This window comes from Bidens hawaiensis, unplaced genomic scaffold, assembly GCF_021521415.1.
Source record: "Bidens hawaiensis isolate Kalapana, Puna unplaced genomic scaffold, B.hawaiensis_p1.1 tig00066778_1, whole genome shotgun sequence".
NCBI classification, from domain to species: Eukaryota; Viridiplantae; Streptophyta; class Magnoliopsida; order Asterales; family Asteraceae; genus Bidens; species Bidens hawaiensis.
The window spans coordinates 23,986-42,710 of record NW_027501861.1 but is presented as its reverse complement, the minus strand read 5'-3'; the positions used below and the strand labels follow the sequence as shown (position 1 = coordinate 42,710).

Genomic DNA, 18,725 nt, shown 5'->3' with positions numbered 1-18,725 from the left:
CGTTTTTATAAAATCTATTAATAATCATGTTGGGTGTTTATATATGTTTATCAGTACATCAATACACCTCCTACTACAACTGCCAACAAACAGAGCAGAGTTCTCATTACAACTTTTGGTGGTTGACCACTCGGAGACGGGGCTATTGGCATGTTACTAGAAGGTGGAGGTGCGCTCCTTGTAGCTAGTTGTATAGGTGGGTCTCCCAGGTCACTATCGTTCAGGACCGGGTTGGGAGCTGCAGCTGGCGGCATCGACCAAGGATTCATGGATCCCAACAGTTGCCCAGGCACTGCAGATCTTGCATAATTTGGGACCTCATCATCTGGTAATTGCAGACACTTGTTCCCTGTAGTTCCCACAAGAAAAAAAAATTAATAAATTTCAAAGACTAGTAACAAGACCTCTAACTTTTGAAGATATCTGAAAATGTAGCAAACTTACTTCTGTATCTGGCGGCGGTAGCTGGGAAAGCTGTAACAATTCCATCAACACCAGCTGCAGTTACAAATGTGTTTATTTCAACATACGGGTCTGAAAAAAAGTCCCATGCGATTGATACGAATTCGTTGCTCATTATTTGCACGTATACAGGAAGCTTAAACGCGTGAAATTTATCCACGACATCTGTTTGACCAAAAAGATACCCATAATTGCGTGTGTAGACAGATACCTTCCCAATAATAACTGAATTGGCAATATCTTTGATTTCTATAATGGTTGAGTTTAAGGCATCACGGATGTTTTCATCAACTTCATAAACAAGCTCATGCCTGTTGCTTCTTTCCTTGAATAGCTTCAGAACCTTACTTTCTGAAGACTGGATTAATATCTTTTTGTGCATGTTGTTTCTATAACTTGACTTATTCAAGACGTCCAATACAGCGTCTGTTACGCTTAGTTCATGATTTTCTGCTAGGTAGGCTGCATTCTGCAAGTTGAGTATTATTGGATGATTATGTGTCACAATTTTATTGGATAAAAAAGGCGTGCCTTTTTGTTGGTATTAGCTCACCTTCATATTGATGAGGACACCAGAAACAGAAGTAGCATTATTTGCAAAGTCCAAAAAGTCAAACAAAGTCATAAACTTCCCATCATTTTTGAACTTCGGATTCCGGTACAAAGTGCTGTTAGCAAATGGTTCAGACATTACAGCTAAAATATCAAGAAAGGAAAACAATGAAATATCAGATTAGTTATATACATTGTTTAAAAGCACAACTCTAAACATTTCGTGCTTTGTTCACAAGGACAAGTAAAATATTAACATCGAGTCCAATAGTCAATTTTGAAATTTTATGCATAAATTCATTGTAGTAAACTGAAAGGAAAAATAGACCAAAAAATGATTGATAAATATTTTGGTTCAAGTATTGCATGAGGAAACATGACTGCAGTGAGATTATATCTATTATTCCTGTTAATAGCACAGAAGGGTGAATAAACTACTTACGTCTCAAGCTCTTAATTTGGCTCCATGTGAGGCTGAAAGTATATATTCCATTACCAGAATGAAGCTCGGGAAAATTTGAAGTAAGATTGCTGAATTCTGAATTAACGACTGTAGTTCTATCAATGAGGTTTATAGAACCTAGACAAATAGGTACTCCATCACGTGTCATCTGAACCGGACAGTCGATAATGTCTGCACCATCTGAAACAGCTTTCATGTATGCTGAATCAGTACATCCAGGAAAGTCCCCACTTGCTCCTTCAAATGATATAATTGAAAAGTTCACTGAAACAATGTTACAGGAGAGATATATGATTAACATTTTTTAAAAGAGAAAGATAAATATTAACCGATTATGTAGACGCGTATAATATATGGAATAACCGACCTTTATGTGATTCATTTGTCTTCATGTGAGAAAAGCAATCTGCATAAATGGAGAATCATTAGTTAATCAAATAATTGAACTAACCTAAGGAAATTTAAAGGTTCCAAACATACCAAAAGCAGCTTATGGAGTTATTGGGTTATCAGAAAGCACACCATCTACAGAAAATTTCCCATTGTCTACAAAATTCAAATATTCTGATACAGGGTCATAACTGTAATTATACGCGATTGGCACATCATTCATAAAATCTGAAGCAAAAACTTTTAGACCCTCCTTGTGAGCATCCAAGACCAATGATGTAAACGGTTGTAAATACATGCCTTTATCCACAGGCCATATGTATGATTTAGGAACCAGAATCCCGGAAGCAAATGGCTTGATAAATGTCAGATTTTTCAGAAGAGATCCATATGTTTGATTGGTTGATGGTTCGGTTTCATCCAGCCCAAAAAATCTGAGAACTAGTTTTGTAGTGCTTGATCTGAATCTTTTCACAATGCTTTTTAAAAAGTTCACCTCAGGTGATGAAATATATTTCACACCACCAGTTTTGGAAGCAGAAATCACAAAACTTCTCATACTCAAATTGTGCTGCCTGAAAAATGCATCATTCTGCAAAAACATAAAAAGTATTACTGCATCAGTATAATTCTGTTAAGACAGTTAGTTGTCACAGTTAACTATTCATGTGTTCTGTTGACTTGTATTATACTTCTCACTTAACTAATATAGTTGGTAACTTTATGCAGTTGATAATGTAAAGAGTGATAATAATCACCTGGATATTCAACCACAGTTGGCTTCTTGGTTTCATTCTCATGACATATTTAACATCTAGGACCGCATACGAGCGATCATAATATGGAGTTCGGGAGTCGATGTTCTGCATTACTGTTCAATATAAAAAAATATCATTAATTGCAAGACATGATACCGTTCAAGTATTCAACTTCGAGAGATTTATAAGTACGAATTTGACTTACAGGAGACCTTTTGTAGATCATCGAGTGAGAAGTCAACAGGAAACCATCCTTTCACAGGTACACCATTGACAGTGTATGTATTGCTTCTATTACCAAACACTTCGTTAATATTAGAAGCGTTTTCAAGATTAAGATTCGGAAAGCAAATCCCAGTTTCATCTTTAGTTAATTGCACATCACACCACAAGATCAAATCGGATACACTCGTCGCCTTAGCAAGATCATATGCCTCACTACTGGAGTCTAGAAATAATCCTGAAAAGCCACCTCGTGCTACGACTGCAGGCCGGTTTCCTGCAAAACAGAACAACTTGCATATCAATAATCCTGAAGTACCACCGCAGAATCATATATTATAATTCAGTGAATCAGCTGATTGTAAGGCAATGACTACTATGGGTGCAAACAAGCCCATCTGCGCGCGAGCTAGTTGAAATTAGATCGATACAAAGCTCGAAACAAGCTGAGCCCGAGCCCATGCTTTAGGTATTCTTAAGGTCTAACTATTTTGTACTTCTATGTATTAACTTTACAATGAATAGCTGAGCTCGAGCCAAGCTTAGTCTCGTTTAAGGTTTTTCTCAACATATAAATATAATTCAAATGCATTTAAATTAATTAATAAATAAAAAACAAGACGAGCCCAAGCAAAAACTCACGAGCCGAGTTCAAGCTCTCAGAACTGAAAACTGTCTATTGCAAAAATCAAAAAGTCAAAACCCTAGCCATCTAATCTCCTATTCACAAAAGTAACTTAATATAACACATTTTCATAATTAAATTCATAAGCTCCATTGTTGCTTAACAGCTTATCACATCTCCTCCTTAAACTCGAGCCCTGATTCAAAACTAAAACGCCTGATTACACATTAATCTCCGAAAATAACAATTACTAAAATCAAGCGTGACATGCAATCAATCAAATAAGCAAACAACACGTACAGTAGCAATGCGAGATCACCGAAAGTATATAATAATAATATTAACAGTTACGATAATAATAATAATAATAATAATAAAAATAATATAATATACCGCTTAATGTTTTCCATGCACTAGTAGTGTTTCTAGATCGTCCGGCATCGCTGAAACAGACCGAGCAGAAAAGCAGTAGCCACCGGAGTATCCGCATATCGAGACCTGAAGGAGACAGGACTTGATTTGATGACTGAATTAGTGTAGTGATGAGGAAGAAGAAGATATAAGAAAAATGTTGCATGCTAAAAGTAGACATATATTAATTTATTTTCTATTAAATGCGGCATTAATTCAATTAAATTAAAATAAAACTAAACTTCCGCGTACACCTCAGCTTCCTTGCACTACCAAACACGGTCGTCAATGGGGGCGTTAAGGGCGTCTCCACAAAGCCTTTAACTGGTGAATGTTGAAGGTGAGATGTGGTCCATCATTTTAACCATTCATTAATTTTATTATCTTTTTTTTATTTAATTTTTTAGTTACCACTATAAGTTTATTACTCATTTCCACTTTAAGATGTGATATAAGAGGTCATGGGTTTACCATATAGAGTGTAAAATTTTAATCATTAAAAAAAAAAACTAAGTCTATAAACTTGTGAATATATGGGTTAGTTAAACTTCGATCAGTGTTAGTATGATAGCGACGTGACACTTTAACAAACCCTTTTAATATTAAACCACTAGACGGAGTCTTACGCCTAGCCGAACGAGGGAGTTGAGCTCTCCAAACTATGATTTAAAACTACTTGATGTCAAATTTTCTTTATACTAAAGTTTATATCAAGTAACTTCTAGTATATTAAGGCGTTAATTGTTTCTTTTAAACGATAAGAGTCAAAATATTAAGGTCATGTGATACATATTATGGATGTACAATTTAACCATTAAAAAAAAGCTAAAATAAGTGTATGAGAACAAACTTCTATGCATCAAATCTTTTTTTTTTCTTTTAGTATCTTTAAAAATATTCAAGTTTTCATGTATTGGTTATACACATTTTTTACTTTGGTTTGCCTTGTTAGCATTCTCATAGTCGGACCAAACATACATGTTCCGCCTACACAACCAGCCCAATTACGTACTCTTAAAATAATTTCGTTTGGTCGGTCATTAGATGCTGCTGGTTGATCATCAGCGAACTAGATTGATAATGGAACAACATTTTCAAAAATTGTTTTTGTATTTCTAGACTTTCTAGTCTCACTAACCGCTTTATTTACCATTCCGCGTCCAATTTCTTTTTAACAAATAAAAGTTTGTGTTTTTTCTACATTTCATTTGGGTTTTCATGTTATTTTACAGTAAAAATAAATAATAAAAATTGGTTGGTAGATGGATATTGGATTTTGGAGGACAGCCAACAAAATGAGTCAATAGCATTCTTCAACTGACGTGCAGGCGATGACCAATGCCACGTCATTTTGAACCTAATGGCCCACACGATTTGGGTTCATTAGAGAACACAAATTCAGAATTTCAGACTCTTAGTAGTTGCACTTATAAATATGGAAGTTTTTTTGACTTTGAACCTTCACATTTTAAAATTGATAAATTATTTTGATAAGTGAGGATAAAAGCCACGCAACCACTAAAAAATGGTAAATGCCGTCATTAATTCATACAACCAATTTTGGACAAAGATTATGGTAAAAAGAAAAGGGTATTTTATTGTTTATTCATGGATGTAGAATTTTATACTCTAATCATTAAAATATTCCTTTTGAACATCATGTAACTATATCAAAATAACTTTTTGAGTATATGTTTATACGGGCATCACCGTTAGAAGTGATGTACTTCTTCACAAGATTGAGAGTTTGAGTCTCATGATAGATAGTGGTGTAATTATAAGAGTATTAGTGGGTAAGAGTTAGCAATTATAAAAACTACTAAACCTTTGTAAAAGAAAGAGATAAGCGGAAATCAAGAAAAATATGCGTTAAGATGTAGAGCCCTTATTGACAGGGAAATGAAAATAGCAGGAAAGGCTCAAATATAGTAAAAAAGACTACACTATGTGAAAGAAACATCAAAATCGTGATTATGACATTTAACCTATTACGCGTTTTTTTGAATAAAAAATGAGACCATGTAAAACAAAAATTCATGTTTAATATAAGATGCATACAAAATTTAATCTAGGCTATCGTGTAAAACATGCATCTTTAGGTTATTGATGATTAACGTATAATAATCTAATCTTGAAAGTTACATTCAAACATAAGCATGTTTACCAAAAACTAAACATATGAATCTTGATTCAAAGCGGGAAAAAATAGTTGATTTTGGTAAACATGTATTGTATTATAAATTGAATTAGCAACACTATAATACATAACGGGTTGAAATGAACATCATGATCATCACCATAATACACAAAAAAATGGTCAACATAAAACTATATGGATTTAGAACTGGTTAAAATAAGTCAATGTTTTTTTTTTTCGTTTTCCTTTTTGTTTTTTTAATAGAAAAAACCACATTTAAATTATTTATATTGGGTTACGCAAAAACTTCTCCACTGCCAACATCAACACCACCTCCACAGCCTCAACGCCGCCACTACTATTGCCACCATGTCTACTTGGCACCACCACCATCGCCGCCACAGCCACTGTCGACACCAACACTAGCACAATGGACAATCACCTCCACCATCACTATGGTTGTCGCTAACATTAACGAATTACGATGATTCTCATTTCGTCTATAATAAATTATTATAATATATTGCATTTGGCGTGGAAGTGAATAGCATTGCGAATTTATGGCCTAGTAAAATAAAGCTAGTGTTTTAAACTCCCAACTTGATATAGCCCGGCTAAAAAATTTTATGCTTCAGGTTAAGAAAGTAGGCAATGGGTTTACCTTTAAACTGATGGGCCCGCTAAACAATAATGTAAATGGTTCTAACTTCTAAATGCCATCACGTTATTTACGAATTTTGATGCCTTAAATAATTTTAATTAAATACAAAGAGTTCAATTATTAACAACTAAAAAACATAAATAATCTTAAAACTTTTAAACAATAAAAATAACTAGTATTAAATAAATGATTTTTAACTGGATTATTATTTGATATTAAGATTACATTATATTTAATAAATAACTAGTTACATTAATTCTTAAATGGTTATAACTAGTATTAAATAAAGTTCTCAAATGATCTTGATCCTATATATATATATATATATATATATATTTGATATTAAGATTACATTATATTTAATACATAAATAATTAAAATTACGTAAAATATTAAATAAAAAACATAATATTATTAATATAATTAAAATTCTAAAATAATAAAAGAATAAAACATCTATCTATAATGCTATTAAAACAACATCGTTTTTGGACACATGACGTCTTTTTATTTGTCTATTTGAACTAGCTTCCATATATATAATGCAATCTTAGAATTTCTTAATAATAAAATAAATCAAAAATAAATTAAATTGCATTCAATTACTATTATATCAATTTGTCCGTTTCATTCTTCAACACCTTCATTTTTGTTCAATTATCTCGTCGTTACAAACACCAAATCCGCCCTTTCTACAAACATCAAATGATCATCTAAGATTTCATACAATCTATGTGATAATTGATTGAAACCCAATTCACAGTCGATCTCTTTTCATCAACTATTCATGATCGATTCGGTATGTTTTCTTTATTATATTTTTTTTGTTGTTTGATTTTCATTCATGGGTTATTCATCTCTGCTTTAATCTCTCGCACCCTCTGTTGATGTTTATGTCATCGTTGGTATCTTGCTTCCAATACTGTCTGTTAAAAAACAGAGATTGAAGGGTGAATGGAGTAAAATCAGGAACACTTTCTTCTTGTGATGTTGATGTACATTCGAAGAACAAATAGAAGAAGTTACAAAAACTTCATCACGTATATGCTAATTGCTTTGTAACCTCGAACAACTTTTTTCCTTCAATTAACTATATTGACAAATTTACTAATTTTGTTGTTTGAAGGAAATATGAAAAATCATTCTACCAAGTGTTGAGGAATTTTGTTTTATCACAGACCATATTTACATAAAACCAGAGGTTTAATTTCTATAGTTACTTCACATTTTTTTAGCTAATCATTAGGGTATTTTAGTTATGCAGTTTTGCAGGTTGTGAAAATTGATTGACATGAATCATCTTAGATACGAAAGACATATATATATATAATCACTTTAATTATGTCAAATATATGGCTCAAAACGGGCCACTTTATAATAGTATCACTTCTGTAGCACTGTTTGATCTAGCCAAAAATAAAAGTAACATTATCAACACCCTGATAATTTATAAAACTATTATAATATTCATTATGTATATGCTTTGTGTTCTTTCATGAGATAACAAGTAGCATACACTACAGTCAAAATGTCAACACCCTTTATAATCAAGCATAAACATGTTTATATTGACATTATTAATTGTAGTTAGTTCTTTTGTGTTTGCCTTTTTTATTATTCTAAAATATTCTTATTTTTGTTGCATATTACAAATTTTAAATTTGTGTGCCAACTGATTGCCTTGAATGAAATTGAGAATAACATTCATTTTTAAATTAACTAACAAAAAATATTTATGTTATTACTCCTCTCTATATACTTTCAGTTTTACACAATAAATTTCACACCACGTCTTTTCATCTATAAAATTCTGCAATTTCACATTCTTTGTAAGGTTCATTTGTATTACTCAAATTATTTCATTCATTCATATTATCGATATCATTCATATATTTTAATTATTATCAATTTAATACTTTGTTTGCGTTCTTATTATTTTATTACAAACAACACAATAGAGCAAAAAAATAAATTAAAAAAAAAATTAAGACAACCATATTTAATTAGTTGGATACGCTTAAGAATGATTGTTTTCTCAAGGTCCAAGTATATTGAAGTTATTGCGTCTAAAGGCCAATACAAACCGTTGAATGTTGATGAAGGAGTGATGTGATGACCGTCGTTCGAGTCATGCAAAAACCTAATTAACCTAAGTAGCTAGGGTAAGTCAGGTATCGTATCCACGAGGAGTATGTGATCAGTGTAACATGTAATCAATTTCTAAAATTATGAAGTAGCTATTAAGAGTGCTTATCACACTAGCAATGATTTAGTTTTAATGTCAAACAAGCAATTATTTTAAAGTTCAAACAATTCACAAAAGCACATCACACCCGGGGTTCAAGCATGTAACAAACATCAATCTCATGTCATTTAACAAATTAATTATTAATAATCAACTATGGTTAATCAACTAGTTAAACCTTAGGCATCAACAATCACTAACACACGGCACTGGTTATCAAACGGTCCCTGCCAGTGTGACTCAACTAAGGGCAATTGTATGCTTTATCACATTCAAACTAATTAATACAACCCTATGAACACGTATCACAGCAACTGGCAAACTAATCATTCTGATCGAAATAAACCTAAACCGACTGAGTGCACAATAATACCAAACATTAATTGTTCATAGATCGACAATCAATAATACAAATATTTAGTTAACAAAACATGAGAAAAACTGAGCAAGTACAATACTCTACATCCCGGGTATGACTCAATGAGACTAGCCACTCATTAACATGTTGATTCTTGATTATGATGATGTGTACGGACGCATCTCCAAGAAACTGTAGTCAAACAGCCATATGCCAACTTCCTTTACGCTGCCCCAGGTCGCTGCTTTTTTTCTTTCTGGTCCTCCCCTCGTGCGTTGATCCCCCAATCTGATATATCTCAAGTTGTTGGGTTCCAACTCCCCTTTGTTTGTGGGCCATTTACGGTTTTTATTTACTTTCTCGGGGGCTAATGAACTCTCAATTATGCATCTTACTTAGTTTAGTCCAATGGCCCATCTGACTAAAAATCCATCCATAGTCCGAAACATATGTGAAGAAAATAATTAAATGCACAGCATTCACTTCAATTCAATTTAATAATCACATACTTGACTCAAGCATATCTCACGTCAATAATCATCATCATTATCTTATTATTATTATTATTATTATAACGCCGAATCACACGCGAATCGAACCCGGTCTTCCCGAGACTCCAAGCATGCTCGTAAATGTCTCAACTTAATATCTTTAATGCTCAATGACCTGAAACACACAAACACGTCTGAAGTACCATAATTCACACAATAAACTAAATAAAACTATACAATTAACATACTAATATATAAGCATAATACCCGACCATCACATCCCCACACTTATCTTTTGCTTGCCCTCAAGCAAAACTTTAAAGCAAACATTAACCTCTATCATAAGTCAATCAATTATAACCATTAATACTAGCAAGGTTTAAGGTCATACCCAGTTTCGCAGACTGACACTTTCTAGATTGACAACCCACAAATAAAGTTAATGCTACCATAAAACTATAGAATCGCCCAGACAAGTGTACTTTGTTTCCGGTTAGGGCATACATGTTCATACCCCTCACACTATCAACACTCCTCTCGGTTTAATATCTGGACTAGCAAAAGATGTGCTAGTATATGTCTCTGCCCTCAAATAACAAATATGATTTACAATTTAATATGCTTGCAGGTCAGTCTTATCTCCACCCATTAACCACCGGTTTCATAAAGACTCGGACTAGGGTTTTGCTGAGGCTTAGGTTTGGGTGCGGATTAGGCTTATTTAGTGACTCAGGTGGATGAAACCCAGTTAAACAAACCCATATATAGACTCACAAATACAAACGAACTAATTACATAATCAACTGCTATTTACAACTGAAATACTAACTAATAACTTCTTTTTGTCTTTTTCCTGACTTTTCAAAGATTTTTTTTTTTTTTACCAAACATCAATACTAACTGAAATGACTGATAATTACAACTCAGAACTTAACAACTTTACAACTCGTCTGACTAAGTACAACTCGATATATATACAACTCGATAACGAACTGGATTTCATCACACGGGTAAAAATAAAATAAAGGCCAAGGCTGAAATGGTGTGTAATGTTCACTTTAACAAACGAAAAGGAATAAGGTCCAAACGGGCTCCTAGCGACTAATGTCGGGTAAGGAATTTATTTAGTGAGGAAAATATGTGCGGGATGGGTTTTCTAAAGTCCTAATCTCCATACAGGTGGTGGTATTAAGATCTCGAAAAGCATTTGACAAGCAAGTTCTAATTTTGTAAAACATACTGGTTTCCCTCAATAAATGGTAAGACATGTTTTATATCTATTATATAATATGTGTATTAAGTATAGGGGCCAATCTCACAATATGTCTGGAAATATGGGCTGCCGATATTAAACATGTATACCTGTCCCCTTGACTCGTTATCCCGGCCTAAACGATTCCATTTTCCAACTTCTCATTTTAAAAACATTTGTCGGGAAAATATCAAGAAGCTAAAAAACCAACCATGACAAAAAAACCTCTAACTTGGCATTAATAGCAATAATCAACAGTTAATAACTTAGGTTTCTGAATACTCTTCGAGGTACTATCGGGCTAAAAATTTTCAATTTTCCCCCTATACCCACACTTGAGGTTGACATTGTCCCCAGTGTTAAAATTTTTAAACTGACTGTTTAACAATTCAAAAACTCGGGGCACTAATGTGACGGGTCTAAAACTAGAATTATACAATTACACTTCTAACATTCAAAATAAGAATAACAAAATAAATTATGAAACTGAAATCACCTGATATGATAGATAATGCAATGCTAGCGTGGCCCGTGAACTCTCAACAACACTCGTCTCCGTCAAATACCAAAACCGACTAACCGAATCTGCAGAATCTCGAGACGTGTAGAAACAAGCTTCTCACAAGTGTAAGACATAGGTCTTTTAAGAGTTATAAAAAATGAGTTTTTTTTTAGAAAAACTAATTACCGAGCCGAATTATGTAGTTTCATAATAAATTTCGTTAAACGAGTTAAAATGTTAAAAGACCTAACTCACTTTCGTAGGAATCACGGTTGCATTTGGCGTATGCAACAAGCCCTTTCAACCCCCCGGTAGCCTGGGAGGACGAGTGGGGTCTCGTGAGGGTTTATAGTGAACTACACCCACAAAGTTCCAAAATACAACAAAATATACACTAACCTGAAACACGTGCATTTGACCATCAAGTGTCTTCATAAACCAGTGAGGTTACAATGAAACTCACCGACTCCTTACACATGTTATGAATATCCTCCATCTCCAAATATGGCTTCAACCTGTAGCCATTCACCACTTGCCTCACATGGTCGTCAAAGTCTTCAATCTCGTATTGACCATGGTTTCCAACTCCAACTATCACAAATGGGCCCATCCACTTACTTTTTAACTTACCCGGGAAGAGCTTCATCCTCGTGTTGTATAACCAAACTTTCTGACCAACTTCAAAGTTCTTCAACCGGATCTTCGCCTCATGTATTTTTTTCATTTTTGCCTTGTAAGCGGATGCACACTCATACGCTTCATCCCGCAACTCCTCGATCTCGCACAATGCTAATTTCCTAGCTGTACCTGCATCATCATAGCTAGTATTAACTTCCTTAGTAGCCCAATAAGCACGTTGTGCAATCTCAACCGGTAAATGGCAATCATTTCCATACACAAGTCTATATGGTGTGGTTCCAATCGGCGTTTTAAAAGCGGTTCGGTAGGCCCATAAGGCATCGGTTAACTTCGTTGACCAATCCTTCCGGTCCGTCCAAACAGTTTTCTGTAAAATCTGTTTAATCTGCCGGTTTGAAACCTCAACCTGTCCACTCGTTTGTGGATGGTAAGGCATTGCAATTCTATGATCCACTCCATATCTTTTAAGCAACTTTCCAAATTTAAAGTTTTTAAAATGGGAGCCCCAGTCACTAATAATAGTTCGGGGAATTCCAAACCTCGAAAAAATGTTGCTTTGTACGAAATTACAAACTACAGAGTGATCATTTGTCCTGGTGGCTATCGCTTCGACCCATTTAGAAACATAATCGACAGCCACTAGGATGTATAAATTAACATACGAGTTCGGGAATGGGCCCATGAAATCGATCCCCCACACGTCAAAAATATCAATTACTAGGATCGGTTTCAAGGGAATCTCATCCCTCTTGGAGATACTCCCGAGTTGTTGACACTTTAAACAACGTGTCGCAGACTCGTGCGCATCCCGAAACAGTGTTGGCCAATAAAAACCACTAGTCAACACTTTTCTAGCAGTTTTCTGTCCGCTAAAATGACCACCACACGCAGATGAATGCGCGTGCTCCAATACTGATCGAACATCCTCTTCAGGTATGCATCTTCTAATCATCTGATCAGCTCCAATCTTGAACAGATCGGGGTCATCCCAAATATACTGCTTTGCCTGTGACATCAAATGTTTCTTCTTCCTCCTTGGCCAATGTTCTGGTAAATCACCTGCAACTTTAAAATTGACAATATGAGCAAACCAAGGGTTTTGGGAAACCGCCAAAATCTGTTCGTCGGGGAAAGACTCATTTATGGGTCCATCCCGGTCTCTATCTTCAATCACAATCCGGGACAGATGATCTGCAACGACATTTTCTGCTCCCCTTTTGTCCCAGATTTCCAAATCAAATTCCTGCAACAACAAAACCCATCTGATTAACCGGGGTTTCGCGTCTTTCTTGTTCATGAGGTACCTAACTGCAGAATGATCCGAATAAATAATTACTTTGCTACCCCATATGTAAGAACGAAATTTATCCAAAGCATACACTACTGCGAGCAACTCCTTCTCGGTTGTGGTATAATTCAACTGAGCGTCCGAGAGGGTTTTGCTTGCATAGTATATGGCAACGGGTTTCTTCTCAACCCGTTGACCCAAAACAGCCCCGACTGCATAATCACTCGCATCACACATGATTTCAAAAGGCAATTCCCAGTCGGGTGATTGTAAAATCGGGGCTTCCACTAACTTCTGTTTCAGAATGTCGAAGGCCTTAGTACATTCTTCACTAAAATCGAATGGGGCATCTTTTAACAATAGGTTACATAAGGGTTTGGTGATATCACTAAAACCTTTAATAAACCTTCTATAAAACCCAGCGTGCCCGAAGAAAGATCTAATGGCTTTGACATTTTTGGGATGAGGTAGAGTGGAAATAACTTGGACCTTAGCCCGGTCCACCTCGATCCCACGACTCGACACAACATGGCCCAATACAATCCCTTCCTGGACCATGAAATGGCTTTTTTCCCAGCTAAGAACCAAATTTGTTTCGACACATCTTTCTAGAACTCTCTCAAGTTGATGTAAACAAGACTCGAAAGATGTGCCAAAGATTGAGAAATCATCCATGAAAATTTCTAAAGACTCCCCCACCATATCGGAAAAAATACTCATCATGCACCTTTGAAAGGTGGCGGGGGCGTTGCACAGTCCGAATGGCATTCGCCTGAATGCGAAGGTGCCATACGGGCATGTGAACGTAGTCTTCTCCTGATCTTCAGGATAAATCGCTATCTGGTTATAACCCGAATAACCATCTAAAAATAATAGAATTTTTGACCCGATAGCTTTTCTACAATCTGATCGATAAACGGAAGCGGAAAGTGATCTTTCGATGTTGCCACGTTCAGTTTTCGATAATCAATACATATACGCCACCCGGTTACCGGCCGGGTGGCAACCTCGTTACCTAAGTCGTCCTTGACGACTTGGATGCCCACCTTCTTTGGGACTGTCTGAGTCGGGCTCACCCATGTGCTGTCTGAAATGGAAAAAATAATTCCAGCATCGAGCCACTTCAGTACCTCCTTCTTCACGACTTCCCGCATGTTCGGGTTCAACCGTCTCTGTGCATCATGCGCGGGTTTAACATCCGGATCTGTCAAAATTTTGTGCATCACTATCGAAGGACTAATCCCTTTCAGATCCGCGATGGTCCACCCGATCGCCTCCTTGTTCGCCACCAGCACCTTCAGCAAAGCAGATTCCTGTTCCAAAGACAAGTTAGAAGCTATAATGACAGGCAATGTGTCATTCTTACCCAAAAACGCGTATTTCAGATGTCTTGGTAGCTCCTTCAGCTCGACTTTTGGTGCTTCTAGTAACGATGGTTTCAACCCGGTATCAATCTTCTTGGGAAGCTGTTCCACCTGAACCGACCACGGGGGTCGATCTGCCCATAAAGCTGCAACCTCCAGCTTCGTCTCCTCCTCTTCTAGCTGCTTAACAGTTTCCACCTGTAACCTGTCAAACATAAAGCACGTCTCCATTGTGCAGTCCAAATCCACGACAGAGTCGTATAACGGAATGCACTCGTCAATAATGTCCGCCATAAAGCATTCATCATCGACCGGGGAATTATTTACATGTGTGAAAACATTAAGTCTAAGCTTATGGTTACCAAATGCCACGTCTACAGTACCGGTTCGACAATCGATTTTGGCATTTGCGGTGGCCAAAAATGGCCTACTGAGGATAACCGTGGGCTGTTTGGTTCTTTCAACCGAAACATAATCGAGAATCAAAAAGTCAACTGGATAGTAAAAATCTTCCACCTTAACAATCACGTCATGTACCATTCCCCGGGGAAGTTTCGGTGTCTGGTCCGCGAGAACAACCGTAGTCGCGGCTGCCCGAAGCGGACCGAAGTCATACTGATCGATAGACTTCCCGGGAGGATGCTAATGCTAGCTCCAAGATCCAGGAGTGCCCGTGTCATTTTAAAATCACCCACCTGAATGGATATAATGGGCGTTCCCGGATCTTGTAGCTTAGGTGGAAGAGCACCCGAAAGAATTGCACTCACATTATCTGTTAAATCAATCTGTTTAGGGATCTTTCGGTTCCGTTTCTGTGTGCACAAATCTTTCAAGTACTTTGCATAGGCGGGAACTTGTTTTATGGCATCTAAAAGAGGAATATTAATTTTAACCTGTCTAAACGTTTCCCACATTTCTTCCTGTAGTGGGCCCCGTTTAGATGCCATCTTCGCCTTTGATGGCGACAACAAGGCATCGGGATAGGGAACGGTTTTGGCCTTTCCCGTGTCCTTAGACTTGTTGTTACCATCCTTCAGAACCGGTTCATTTATTTTAGATTTGCTTTTATTAGTTTCAATTATAGCCGGTTCTGGCTCGTCATCACTGACGACTGTCTCATCGACATCTTCCACCACCCCATCAACCCGAGATGGTGGAACCCCAACCTTATTATCATGCTTTTTCCCATTTCTTAAAATACTTACCTGACTGACGTGCTTCTTCGAATTCGAACTCGAACTTAGGTGCTGCGGGTTCACTGTGGTATTACTCGGTAGTTGACCCGCGGTTTTCTGCAACTTTGCCATATCTGCTGCAAGCTGACCAATTTGCTTTGACATTGCTTCTGCTGACTTGTCTCTCAACTCAAATTGTTTCTGCATTTCCTTTTGATTATCAGTTACGACCTTCAACAACGCATCTAACTTTGAATGTATCGACTCATCTGAATTTCCCGAAATACCCTTCTACTGGTCCTGATTCTGATTACCCGACGAATTGTTACCCCGGTAACCATCTCTGTTATATTCCCGACTGTTATACTGACTGTTCGAACCACCCTGTCGGTAGCTGCTCTGCTGTCGGTTCTGACTGGACCCCTGAAAGTTCGGGTTCGACTGATTTGACGCGTTCTCGTACTTGAAATTTGGGTGATTCCTCAGGCCCAGGTGATAAGTGTTCGAATTGAACCCTTGGCCCTTGGATTCCCCGTATGCGTAACTGACTTCCTCCTCATCGGTGTACTCGTCATCATCAAACCCGGGGCAATCTTCAACCTTATGCCCCAATCCACCACAATCTGAACAAACCGGGAATTTCACCCCAACTTTACCAACCTCCTTCTTTTTCTCTTTCCGATAACCCGCGAGTTCCCGTTCCAACTCTGCAATTCTGTCTGACTCGCTCGAAGCTGATTTAACTGTTCGGGTGACCCCGACTTTTCGTCTTCGATCTGCTGCTGCCTCTGCCTTGGAATCTTCACACATAAATTCCAAAAATTCCTAATCATCTTCCTCGGGTTGATTCAACAACTGACTATTACACGAAGCCTTTAAATGCTTTCTGTCTTCATATGTCAACCCATCAACGAAACACTTAACCAACTCCCACAACTCAATCTGATGGTGCGGGCACTTCCGAATCATTTCCTTGTAACGAATAAAAGCCTCGTGAAACAACTCACCCGGTAACTGTGAAAAGTGTCTAATCTCCATTCGGGCCTCGATAGTCTTCGACAGTGAATAGTACTCGTTAAGGAAAACTTGCTGCATCTCGGCCCAGCTCTCAATACTGTGCATCGGTAGAGAGTTGAACCAGTGTTTTGCTTTGTCTTTTAATGAAAACTGGAACAACCGCAACCGAACCTCATCCTAATCGTATGTACCATCACCAATAGACCCGCAAATCGCTGAAAAATCTGACAAGTGTGAATACGGGTCTTCTGCTCCTAGTTCGTGAAAATGAGGAACTATGTTGATGTAGGACGGACGGGATTTAAATGTCGGTTGTCCCTGAACACGCACCTGTGGGACAATCGGTGATGCACCATCAGAAATAGCCGGTCTGAACTGACTGTTAACACCCTGAACCGGAGGCCTGTAATTCCTTTGTCTAGCCCTCGGTTCCTCAAAACCTCCCCGATTAACCTGAATCGGCTGTCTCTGTTCCTCCCGATACCTGCCTATACCACCTCGATCAAGATTTCTGTTCCTCCACCTGTTACCTCTCACCCTAACTGGTTCCTCAACCTCATCCACCTCTTCAACACGCAAACCCGCATTTTCATTTCTCGGGCCAAATTCCTCCTCATCTCCCTCTTCTTCATCTTCAGTGTGAATACTGACATGGTCAAACTCTTGAATAATCGTCTGTCGGTGACGAGGGGTATTGTTCGGGGCTGATGGCCCGGATCTTTCATGGTTTCGGTTTCTGGAGTGTCGGGCTGAATTTTGGTGTTGTTGATTAGTGTTTATTGGTGGTGGTAGGTCATTATTTGGCGGGTTTTGATTATTCGGTGGGTTTGGTTCGGGTTGGAAAACATTAATTTCGGGTGGTGGTTCTTGGTTTTGGTTTTGGTTCTGACCTTCCATATCTGGCTGTCTGATCTGAGCTCGGTTCTGCCGAGCTAACCGTTCAATTTCTGGCTCGTAAATCAATGGAGAATTTCTTCCTGAATAGCGGGTGTGCATAAACCTGTTACCTGCACAAATAACACACCCCGTGTAAAATGGGAAAATAAAACTAAACTAAAAATAAAAACAAAAACTAAATTAAACTAAACTAAACTAAACAGAGAAATCAATTAATCACAAAAATACTAAGCGCACTAACTCCCCGGCAACGGCGCCATTTTGATGACCGTCGTTCGAGTCATGCAAAAACCTAATTAACCTAAGTAGCTAGGGTAAGTCAGGTATCGTATCCACGAGGAGTATGTGGTCAGTGTAACATGTAATCAATTTCTAAAATTATGAAGTAGCTATTAAGAGTGCTGATCACACTAGCAATGATTTAGTTTTAATGTCAAACAAGCAATTATTTTAAAGTTCAAACAATTCACAAAAGCACATCACACCCGGGGTTCAAGCATGTAACAAACAGCAATCTCATGTCATTTAACAAATTAATTATTAATAATCAACTATGGTTAATCAACTAGTTAAACCTTAGGCATCAACAATCACTAACACACGGCACTGGTTATCAAACGGTCCCTGCCAGTGTGACTCAACTAAGGGCAATTGTATGCTTTATCACATTCAAACTAATTAATACAACCCTATGAACACGTATCACAGCAACTGGCAAACTAATCATTCTGATCGAAATAAACCTAAACCGACTGAGTGCACAATAATACCAAACATCAATTGTTCATAGATCGACAATCAATAATACAAATATTT

At 37.1% G+C, this 18,725-nt stretch overlaps 1 pseudogene across 1 annotated transcript; it reads right to left on the bottom strand.

Moving 5' to 3' along the window:
- Positions 1-41: 41 nt before the first annotated feature.
- On the bottom strand, positions 42-3,962 carry LOC143604801 (glycerophosphodiester phosphodiesterase GDPDL3-like; annotated as a pseudogene). Its single transcript, XR_013148360.1, has 9 exons — positions 3,866-3,962; positions 2,831-3,124; positions 2,626-2,738; positions 1,958-2,459; positions 1,845-1,883; positions 1,457-1,741; positions 1,016-1,158; positions 445-931; positions 42-349 (listed from the first exon to the last, which is right to left on the bottom strand). The product of XR_013148360.1 is annotated as a glycerophosphodiester phosphodiesterase GDPDL3-like (transcript).
- Positions 3,963-18,725: the final 14,763 nt, after the last annotated feature.